General features: G+C 41.5%; 1 protein-coding gene across 1 annotated transcript in view; it reads left to right on the top strand.

The window, feature by feature from the left end:
- Positions 1 to 12,078, top strand: part of SLC9A9 (solute carrier family 9 member A9) — a gene marked incomplete at its 5' end in the record, with an annotated part of 529,192 nt that overhangs the window by 235,016 nt on the left and 282,098 nt on the right. The gene's annotated exons all lie outside the window — the stretch shown is intronic.

Here is a 12,078-nt window from a genome sequence, read left to right on the forward strand (position 1 = left end):
GCTTTATTCTAGGTGTTAAGTATCACAGACATATGTACACATCTAATCCCAATCCTGAAAGAAATACAACTTAAACATAAATTTGATCTCTGTTTTTAAAACAAAAACCCAGCAAGACAAGTAATTGCTATAAAGAGACAGTGGTCACTTCATTTTGCAAGCAAAGTGAATGACAGGTGAGAGGGAAAACCAGAGTTAATGTTGGCAGGAATGACACGTGATATGGATACAGTTTGTATTATCAACTATTTCCTAGAAAGAAGAGGTCTCTATTGAGAAACTCGAGCCCATTGGTTGTCAGGTTGAAGTCAATATTTAAACTAATGTAATGCTAATTAATTAATTAATTAATTGCCCCTTGCAACTAGGGCAGGAAATCTTGGAAATCTTCACTTTTTATGGATGGTCTTTGTCTCGCTTGCCTGAAGGGTTGTCTTTGCTGAGCCATTTCTTTGCACGTTCTCAGTTGGTGCATCCAGATGTTTCCCTGCTTAGGCAGCCTGCTCTACAGCTTCCATCAGGGAGAGCCAAGTGGAGAAGCTGGTGTTCCATTGCTGTGAGTTAGGTTGGGGGAAGGATTCCACCTGGTTTGAATCTGGTTGTGTGTATAAGGAGAACATTTTCTTCATTAGATTCTTGAGAGGATTAAAACGATGAAGTGCATAAAGTCACTTAATCTCATTAAGCCGTGGCTTTCTCACCTACACAATTAAATAATAATGCACCTGCTTCGGGGGTTTGTATGAAATAATGCTTACAAAATGTTAAACAAAGAGCTTGACAAAGCAAATGCTGCTCAGGAGAGGTTCCTTGAGTTCTCTGTTAGCTGGACATGGAAAAGAATCCAACTCCATTCTTCGGTTCCAAACTGGGGGATTAATCTTTGTCTTATTGAACCTGTTTATGATCCTATTTTCATTTCTACCATTTTGAGTGACTCTTGACCTACTTCTCACTGCCTTTCTATCTAGTTTTCCCCCCAAATCTCGATTATCACAGGACTGTTGGAACTCTGATTTTATTAATGAGGATGAACAGAACTGAAAAGTTGGGAAAGGGCAAGAAATTCCCATGGGGACTCAAGAATATCCTGTCTTCTCTATTCCCCACCCCCCAATCTCTCACATTGGCTCAAATTCCTATCTATGCCTCAAAAAAAAAAAAAAGCCCAGAAAATGAAAATTTGAAGAGTGTTTGCAAGCTACTTTCATCTTTAAGGCTATTTAAAATTCATTTTTAATATTGGTTACGGAAAAATTTTTCTCATAGCCCACAGACTAATTCTGACAAGACTTCAAGACTTTTCAGGCTAAATTGCAAAGCAATTTAAGATCTCCTTTCAAAAATTGTGCCTATATTTCACACACACACACACACACACACACACACACACACACGTGTGTGTACATGCATGCTCACATGCATAGTTCTTTTCAACCATCTTTAAACTTGAGTTCTTTTTGTCACTTTAAAATTGAGATTTAATAGACTTAGGAAACCATCTGGGACGTGATTATGTGCTGAACTTCCTGACTATTCTTGATGCTATTATCAGTCCGAGTCTGATGAAATCACACACCCTCGTTGTATCGGTTACTGAGAGACTGCTCATTTCCTCATGACTGTGCCAACCTTTCTAACCAGATTGGCTGGGAACAAATCTTCTTTCCCTGGCAGATGTGGTAGAAGATAGAAAACAAGTCAGTGACCCTTCAGTGAACAGTTTTCTGGAGCCATATTACCAATTCTTGAGTGGCATGGGTTTTCAACATAGCACCCTGGCAAGGAAATCTTTCATCCTATGTATAATCACCTGCAACTTCAGAGAACTCAGGCTTTTTGTAGAACCCAGCCCATTTTCTTTCAGATCTAAGAATCTGGACATTTTGAAATAGACTATGATCTAAAAATATCTCCCAATGATATTTTACTTCAGGACTTTATCAGTTGTTCTTCTGTGGGGCCACAAGTCATCCCCCTGGAGGGTCACCTTCCCTCTGCTTGTTCCATCAAACCTTTAGCCTCCTGTGTTTCGCCCTCTTCCTCCTCACTACCCATTTCTTCCCAGGGATCTGTTCAGGTGTTAGCCTCCAGCTACTGAGCGATCTGGCTGCTTCAGTCTTTTGCTGTACTATGATGTCAATCTATCACTTGCCTGACTTCCTGTGCTGTTTCTTAGAATGTTCTATACATCTTTCCTCCCCATCCAAGCTCTTCAGTGGCTGCACCTGTACCCCTAGAGGAAACTCCCTAACACTACCTTGAAAGGCTTCCCAGGAGTCACTACATCCCCTCTCTAGCTCTGCCCGCTACCCCTCACACATTTCTCCAGGCATATTGGCCTTCTTATAGCTCCTCTGACTCAGATGTTCTGCACACATGCTCCCAAGGTACACTGGCCTCTTTGTGGTTCCTCTGCCCCTCCATGGATGCCATGCTTCAGAGCTTAGGATGCTATTTCCACCCGTTTCCCTTACCATCCTTTCCAGGCACCCTTTCTGCACAGCACCTATCCACCCTCCAGTGCATCCTCTCTTCCACGTAGGCCACCCCAATTTCTGTTTAGCTGCTGTCATTTCATCAAGTACTTGCTAGTTTCACTATATTTATGTTGTCTTCTCCTCTACAACATAAGAACAGCTGTGTTTTCTCCCTATCACAGCCCCAGAGCATTGAACAAAGTCTGCACACAGTAGGGGCTATGGGTATTTGTTGGTGAAATGAATCAGTTTGGCCTGAGATTACATTACTCACAGTATGGCAGTGACACACAAGCTCCGCTTCCAGCAGAATTATCCTTGTCTTTTTCTTTCATGGCTGACATTAGGATGGCAAGATGATATTTGTCAAGGGCCTGTGTATGAATTTGGGCTCTTAGCAAGCAATCATTAAGTGATACTTCAGAGGGCAAAAGGGTTAATTAATGAGCCTCCCCTGGCACAGCCCTTTGGCCCTTGCGAAGGTCCCCATGGGAAGGCCCTTGGGAAGAAACCCCATGCTTCTAACTCAAGCTCAGTGAACTTCTAGCCAGGACCCCTCATTATTAAGACAGCTCCTCTAACCTCCCAGGGTGCCTGGAATGCCCCCAATTCCTGAAGCCATTATGTTTTATAGCAGGTTCTCTTGACAGAACTTCATCAGCCTTTGGCAGAACATAAGCCCGAATAATGGGCAGGCAGACGCCAGAATGAATTCCAATGTGTACACACAATCCTTGGCCCCATAAAAATCAATTCCTTATTCATAATTAAGCAAGTTCCCTGGGAAAGGGCACGTTGGTATAGTTATTAAAAGATAAATAATAGATAAGGATCCACTTGTTTCTTGTTCTGTTCATCTTTCTTTTCTTAGTACAAAGAGCTTTAAACATGAAGTAACACTGTAATTAATTCTTTTTTCCTGCCGGGTCCCTGCCTGTGACTTACAAGCCCAACCAAATGGGACAGCTTCTGAGAAAGTTCATTGCCATTCTGTGCTGTATTGCTCTTTCGAAATGTGTCCCAAAATTCAGAATGACAACCCAACCCTAGACGGGGAGAAAATAAACCTTAAGCATCTGATGTTAAATATCACAAGTCACAAGAGTGGGTATCTCAGGAGCTTTTTCTCGTTTTCCAGATTGAGTTAGAGACTTGGTTAAACATGCAAAAGGCTGCAGAGTCAGGAGGGCCGTACCTGCAAACTACTCAATTCAATGAACCAGCCAATACTAAGTGTTGGGAAGGATAGGATTGACCTTAGAGAGTTGTGGTATTGAGATATGATGGCGCGGTCCCTCCTCACCCCTCCTTCAGCTATGTGGAGGGGGTTCCCCTGAACTACTAGAGAGCTGGGAATGTCAATTTGTTCTTTAGGGGAGAAAGCTGTTTCCAAGCGTTGTCAAAGAAGAGAATTATTGGTTATGGATCCTAGAAGCATGGGGCACGAACACACAGAATCTAGTACCCTTTCTGGTCTCTAGAAAGGCCAGCAGGTCCTGTAGTAGAGTAGGCTCCCTGGTTTGGTGTATTTGGGAAGCAGGTGAGATACACCAGCAAGTACCATGTTTCCTCACCTAGGGAACTTACCTGGAACTTTGAGGTCAAGAGATGAGATAAAGGCACTGAGGCCAACCAGCTACTAATTCAAGCCATAGGGATCAGCAGGAAACTTTATGGCTGGCAGAGAAGATGAGGGTTGAGTTGGCACTTGAGACGAAGGAGTTCTCAACAGAGCAGCAGCTGAGATCTCTGAGAGAACAATAGGAAACAGAGTAAGACTAGAGCTTGGCCCATGAAGACCAAGACCAAGAGCCAAACACACCGTCTTGCATCCAGTACCCAGGGTACCAGCAGTGGGACCTCGCTGCTGCTCATCCCTTTAAGGGGCTTCCTGTGTGGAGAAGAGGAAGCCTGGGTGAGGGGGGAGGCATTCCTTATTTATGTCCTATAAAAAACACCTGTCAATGAACTAGTGCTGATAGTTCGTATTTCTCTGTTAGGGATTAAAGATTAGGCAGGGAAAAAATAATGAAGGTTCTTTTAAATTCTCGTGGTTATTTTAATCTGTCAGGGGTCTGCCCCAGCCAGAGTGGGTTGAAGTGGGACACAGCACTGGACACAGGCCAAAAGACTGGTGATCTCCAGCCTTTTAATTCTCTAACTGTTCTGTGCTCAAAACCTGACTCTTTCTTACTGTTCTATGCTTCATGAAGCACTGGGGAAACAACTCTTACTTTATAGTTCTCTGGCAACTGACATATGCCACATGGCAGCAGGGATGTCACTAGAGGAGTTGTTGCGAAGGCTCCTTTCTCTCTTGCCCAGAAGCTTCTCCTGCTCACTAGCTAGGTGAGAGAGAGGCTTGGAGCAATTAACTTTTATTGAATCAGGAAAAGAAAGTCACACGCATAGAGAGAAAAGCAAATATGCATATACACACATTCTTACACACATTCACATTTCTGTAGGGCCCAACCACCTGTCTTATCAACTTACATACTTACAACTCTTATAATTAAAATGCATATTATGTATATGTATATGTATATGTATGTGTATGTGTATGTATGTGTATGTGTATATGATGTATATGCGTGTATGTGTATATATACATATATTTGGTGGATAGAGAAAAAGTCCCCATTAGATTTCATTGTGAAAGTACCAGAGCAGAAAGAACTCACTTATTCTGGATGAAAAATAAACTCCAACCTTCATTGCTTAGGGAAAAAAAAAACTTCTACTTTTTTATTGGTTATAAAAATAAAAAACCAAACCAAAACAACAACAACAAAACCTGTCTTTATCAGTAAGAGGAAACTTGCTGTTAAGAAAACAAAAGGCCTGCCTGGTGGTGGCAGAAGCCTGTCAGCTGTATCCGCCCTGCTCTCCTGCTGCTCTGTTCTGCAGCTGTTGTTTCTGTTCTTCTCTTCACCTTCTCTTCTGCTTCCCTCTTCTTGTCCTTCTTCTTAGTTCTTGTACTCTTTCAAGCACATGATCACATGGTATTCTGAACATTTTTCTAAAGTTCACAATAAGTTCAAACAAAAATTCAAATCCTAAGTAGAATGAAGAGTTACAGCAGAGATGTTTACATGTGTTTTCATTAAGACTAGCTATCTAACTAAATGTTTACTATCTGTCACTAGCTCCACTAGCTCCACAGAGTTTAAAACAGTAACTCTTATGTCTTAAGTTAGCATGGTTTTGTCAAGAGGCAGATCATCTGCCCAGTGTCTCATTAGTTTTGAGCTTTTGTATAGATGAACCAGACAATTTTTTTTTGTCCAAGCACCTACAATAAATTGCCTATATCCAGTTTTATGACCTTTAGTAATCAGATAATGGTTTCACAGACAAACCAGAAAGAATGTTTACCCTGATCATAAATCTGCCTCATGCCTTCTTTCTATCTTAGTATAATTAGCCCATGACACATGAAAGTTTACAGAGCCCTAATTGCAGACTATATTATGGAGGACTCAAAACGTACTTGTATAAATTTAGAAATCCTATAGAATCATTATTAAATATTATGAAACCATCCATTTGCCTACATAGCATTGCTTTTAAAAAAGAGTACATCTTCATTGATCTGCAGAAAATCTGCACAATAGGGTAGGCTAATGCCCAGGAACTGTTATATTTACTTAATAATGACAGAAAAGACATGTCAGCTGCAAAAAGCAATCCTGAGATGAAGTCTTTTTTGGGCCTTGCCTCTTAGAACTGATCCATCACAGACCATACAAAAACTGTGGGCCATCTTCAGGAAAATCACCTGCTAGCCTTTAGCTTATGCTAGATGGCTCCTGCACACACACACACACACACACACACACACACACACACACACACACACATACATTTTTAAATTATCATACTCATAGAAATTCTTAAGGGCTACGGTATGTTCATTTAACACTTTTTTTTAAAAAGCTTTCAAGTGACATTGATTTAATGTTAACAAAGGTATGAAAACAGATTGAAGGTAAAAAGTTGTCCTAAGGAGTCACTTCTTTTGCAGGAGGACACTGTAGGCGGGGCACTATGTAGCTGACCAGGTAGGCGGGGCACTATGTATGTAGCTGCCATAGACCATCACATGGCCAGGTAATTTTCATGAGTAACTATGTAGCAAAGTATTTTATGGAGTGCAGTGAAGGAAGAATATCAAGGTTGAATGTTTTTGGAAGCCCAGAGATTTGACTTAATTATAACCATTTGAGAAATGGTAACTCAGTAGGACCCAGAATGGAAGGTGGCCAAAGTCATGGGAGTGACCAGTACAATCACATTTTCCTTCAACGTCATGGGCAGGACCAATGAGATCACACCCTCCTTATCATGTGCACTCTCACCATCACTCAGGGTCATAGCTCCCTTAGCATCTCTTCTTCCTGTCATTTACTTTTATCTCTCCCTCCTCACCGCCTGCTGCTTTCGCACCATGAATTTACTATGCCACAGAATCTGCTGTACTAAATACGTTACATGTACCAAAGATTCTTTTCTCTCTAGACCAGAGGATAGTCAGAAAAACCTAGGTTCTGTATAGGTTAAAGTTTTCATGTGACATCTACTTCAACTACTTTGAAATACTTTTTTTTCAGAACTATTTCAGATCTGAGAGAGGGAGAAAAAGGAAGGGAGACAGAGAGAGAGAAAGAGAGAGACAGAGAGAGAGCCAGAGACAGAAAAAAGAAAATTACCATTTGAAGCAGGAAGGAAGATTTCCCTAAGAAATGATTATCTACTTCCTCCCAGATGCCATTTTAAGAGCTTTCAAATGTCGATGCATTTAATTGTCATAGCAACACTATGTAGTGAGTAGTGTTATAATTTTATAGAAATGGGAGTACAAATAGTTTAAATAAGTTGATCAAGGTCACACAGCTAGTGAGACAGAGCCAAGATCTATATGCAGGTCTCAAATTCACATACTCAATGCTCCCTGTGCCAGCAAGCTTTTTTGTTTCAGGACCATTGTATTACAAACAGAAAAACAAATCTGTTATTGAGAAATAGTAAGCAGAATCTTAGTTGTTCCTGTGACTCTTAAGTAGTGTATTGAAAAATAAAGACCCTTATTAGTGTTGTTCATCAAGTTACAGGACTTTATTTCTTTCAGATTTCTTAGATGGAAGGGGCTGTAACATTTATTTCCCAGTTTCTGCTGAGCAGTCAGTTCTTGAACAGGATAAATCGATAACCTGGACTTATTTCCAACTTACAAAATGAATATTTAAACACTACTGGGTATTTCTGGTCATAATATTTTCAAAGCTATTGGATATATCTACCTTAAAGCTCTAGTGATGAGAGGCCCTCGACCCGCACCAGTTTGTGGTGCGCACAGGACTCTCCAGGTGTTCTGAGGACAGAGCCGAACATATTAACAGAGGGTTCACTTCCTTTTAACTTCTCTCGTCCTTTCAACATGTTTATCCACTAATAGTTCAGCCATCATGATTGGCATAGGGGTCAAGACACAAGAGTTGAAGTTGCTTGAACAATATTTCTCCCTTAGGTTGAAGTTTAAAACAACAACTCTGATGTACTACCTAAATCTTGAGCTGTTTCCAGTTTCTAACCCCCAGCTGCTGCACCCAATCCAAAAGTTTGTGTCATGAATGGAAACCAGATCCTAAAGACATGCCTTTCTAGGAGCAAGGACCTGAGTGATCAGTTCTCTAGAACCTTGGCAGTGCAGAGAGGTGCCTCCCTGGGGACGGCTGGCTTTTGCAAGGTTTATTTCCTGTGTATTGCTCCTCTATCCTGCCTCCTTCTCCCACATCCATGTAGCACTGATAATGAGATTCAGCTTAAACACAGTTTTGTGACCTTCTTAGCCCTGTGAAGACCACTGATAAGCTTGCTAGGACACATTGTGCCTTGATGCAGTTGCTCAAGAACTCTGTGATGAACATGACACCGTTTAAGGTACACTCCTATGGCCATTTATGCAAGATGACTATATGGTGCCTTGTCTTTCCAAACCCACTTCTGTAACTAGTTCCTTGCTAACAACCTCAGGCTTAAAGTGACAGGAAGCCAGCACTCTTCCTGTCCACACTAGGAACTATGGCTTGTTTCACATCCTAGAACTCTCCTATCAGTGTAGCTATGTGTATTTCTCGGCAGGATGATGATGATAATGAGGATAGACAACTTTCATTGGGTCTTTGTTTGAATGCACATTACAAGCACTCATTGAATAGCCCTCTAATCAACAACATTCACATAGGAATTATATAAGTGCTTCAGAAACTCACTGCTCTGGAGCAAAATTATTATCTCTATTTATCAGATGAAACTGTTATGGGTATGATGACTTGCCTCAGGTCCTTCAAGCAAGAGGTGCCAAAGCTTTGACACAAGTAACAGGGCACAAGGGAGATTCTCAGAGTTGCACTGAGAACACCAACAGTACCCACAGCATGACTCCATCTACCCAATGCTTAGTAGGTATCCTATGGGAATAGTTCGATTTAATAGTTGACTAAGTTTTGCAAGATTCTTTTATTTCTTTCTTTCTACATACTTGAGCTTATTCTATCATCCTTAGCGTAGACTTCCATATGCCAAGCACCAGGCTGTGTCATAGACATACAAAGAGGAATAAGGCCCAGAGGAGACTGAACAAAGCGTGAGGTGTAGGTGAGGAAGCTAACAGGTTTCCTTAAGGAGGCCCAAGCACTGATGCTGGTACCCACTGCTTCCCCACTCATCCCTGCACACTGGGAGGTCCAGCCCACATTCCATCTAAGCAAAGGCTCTGGTGCCCAAGAAACAACTCTTAAGGTGAATGCAACAATGTTACTCAACTGCTTTCATGTGAGGACTTTTTTGTTTATTTTTGTTTTAGTAAAGAAGAAATAAAATGTTTACATTCTGAACCCATTAGCTATGTGATTCTATTCTCCTTCTGCTTCTTTATTTTAGAAGGCAGTTGGGGAGGACTACATTGACCCTCCCCATCTCACACAGGTAGAATATTAAACAAAATTACAATGTAGGCACAAGATAGTGAATGTTATACAAATGGGCGCTGGTAAATGGAAGTATAGCCTCTGAGAAATGCTATGTCACCCAGCTCCTCCTTTGCACTTGAAATCCTATGCAGACACCCCCCCCCCCGCCAGTTCCCATTGTAATCACATAGTGGCTATGTCTTAAAGGTGCTCTGAATTTGCCCATTTCACTGCCTTTCCTTATAGTCTCTCCACTGCCTGGAACAGCCTCTCCCTGTCTGTTGGTCTGATACCAAATGCCACCCCCTTTAGTCTAGAACAGTGTTTCTACTTTTGTACCATTAAATGTTCCATAGTCCACTCAGCACTGTATTTGTCGTCCAGATCTTAGGATTTTCTGCTTTGAGATGGCTTCCGTGTACCAGCTGGTATTTGTTGAATTTAATTTTGTTTCCATTCTGTATGCTTCTCCACCTGTCTTCAGCACCCTGCATATAATGCTTCACCCAGCATGTAGCAGGCACCTAGTGATTATATTCTGGGAAGACTTATGACTAACAAATTCAATGGAGTATCTCCCTGGTCCAAGGGTTTATTTTGCTTTTCCCTTCTAGTAAGGCAAACATTACATGGAGTTGGGCAAACACAGGCTCTATCATGTTTAGTAGACAGAAATAGGACAACATCTCCCCAAAGACCATAGCTCAAATCAGTGGGGCCAGCCAGACAGGTTAAGGTCATACACAGGGAATTTTTTTGTTAACACACACTTTCTCACATCTATTATAAAGAAATATATTTAGCATATGATACTTACAATTGTATATGCATTCTTCAGCGACAGCTTTTATAGCTGAATAAAAGTGAAATTGATTTGAGGAAAAGCAGACTATAAATAATGGTATAAGGTGTCAAAGTGTCACCCGTTGATACCAGGACAACAAGAAAAAACATTTCTATGGAGATGAAGATGGGGGTTTGGGGGAGAGTAAAAAGGTGCAAATTCAAGGGGTCAGACCCACTTCTGGTCCAACCTCTGGAACTTTAGAGTTATTCACAGAGCTCCATTACTATACATACATACATACATACATACGTACATGCATACATACATACATACATACATGCATACATACGTGGGTGGGTGGATGGATAAATGGATGGATGGATGGATAGATAGATATTTTTATTTGAAAGAAAGAAAGACAGACAGGAAAGAAGGGGAGGGAGAAAGGAAGGAAGAAAGGAAGGAAGGAAGGAAGGAAGGAAGGGAAGAAAGGAAGGGAGAGTTTTATTTGAAATAAAAAGGAAGGTCCTCCTTTTCCAGCCTCTTCACAGAGATGGAGAGTTGTCTGGTGAGTGTGAAGGTAGACTGAGACTGCCTCAGCTGCAGCACTAGATTTCCATCAGCTCCGGGGGTTTTACAATTTCCAGTGAATTGGAAATTACAAAAGACAAAAGGTGTGTTTGCGCCATGGCTTTCCTAGAAGCCTAACCCTGCACAGAAGGAGATGCTCCTCACAGGAGGTTCCCTCAGGTACACTTCGGGGCTGCCTTCACCCCCATTCATCTTTATCCAATTAAGAGATCAAAAAGTAGAAGGGTTGGCCTGCTTTGAGGTTTAAAGGTGCCCACAGAAATCCAAAGAACATTTAAAACTACCACCTTTCCTTACATAGCTTCCTGTGGGAAGGCTGGAATCCACTTGTTCCCTCTCTTAACTAGTCTCCAGAGGCGGAGAGTCAGGGCAGAGAGTCAGCAGGTTCTAATCATCCTGGCCTAAGAGACTTTGTTCCTCTGTGTATGTATAATCCTGTATAAGCTCCATCGCCTGTCTGGTGTGCCTTTTGCACATGGCCTCTCCACATGGCCTCAAAGTCCTTTCCAGAATTCACGGCCAAATTCTTCATTTTTTCCCTCAACTAATTTTTAAAGACTTGATGTTAAAATTAAAACGATGAAAAGTAATTCTAAAATCTAACTTTGTTGGTCTCCAACCATTCCAGGTTTAGCACATCTGCTCATTTTAATGCTATGCTATGGGGAGGTCATAGTTCCTAAAATAAGACACACCTTGGCCTTCTTAGCACTCTGGAATTTAAAGCCTCCATTTAAAAAATTAAATATAGCATCCCCAAAAACATCTAAGTAAAGGAATCATGATGGCTCATGCTTACAGTCTCATCTGAAAGACTGATACAGGAGGATGTCAATGAGTTGGAACCAGACTGGGATACAGAGTATAACCCTGTCTCAAAACAAAGAAAGAAATTAACTAAACATATTGCCCATTGATGGGTCACATTTCTCTGTGGAGATGTGTCTGTTGGCATCATAAGAACTAACTATGAGAAATGACCATTGGTGACTGCTGCCGTTTATGTCTGTGGAAGGGCCGGCCCTTTGCCTGCCCAGGGAGTAAAGACTGTGGTGTTCTGTGGGCCACCGGGGCTCTTTTCCCACAGGGTTCCACTGGAGAGAGAAATGTTTTGTGGCTTATGACAAGATCATGGCAGAATATTTTGTGCAGGCTGTGATTTGTATCGCCCATTTGTGCTCAGGCCATAAAAGTGCAGTTTTTATCAGGGACCTTTGTTGAATATAGAACAGCGTGGAAGACATAT

This window comes from Micromys minutus (genome assembly GCF_963924665.1).
Source record: "Micromys minutus genome assembly, chromosome: 21".
NCBI lineage: Eukaryota > Metazoa > Chordata > Mammalia > Rodentia > Muridae > Micromys > Micromys minutus.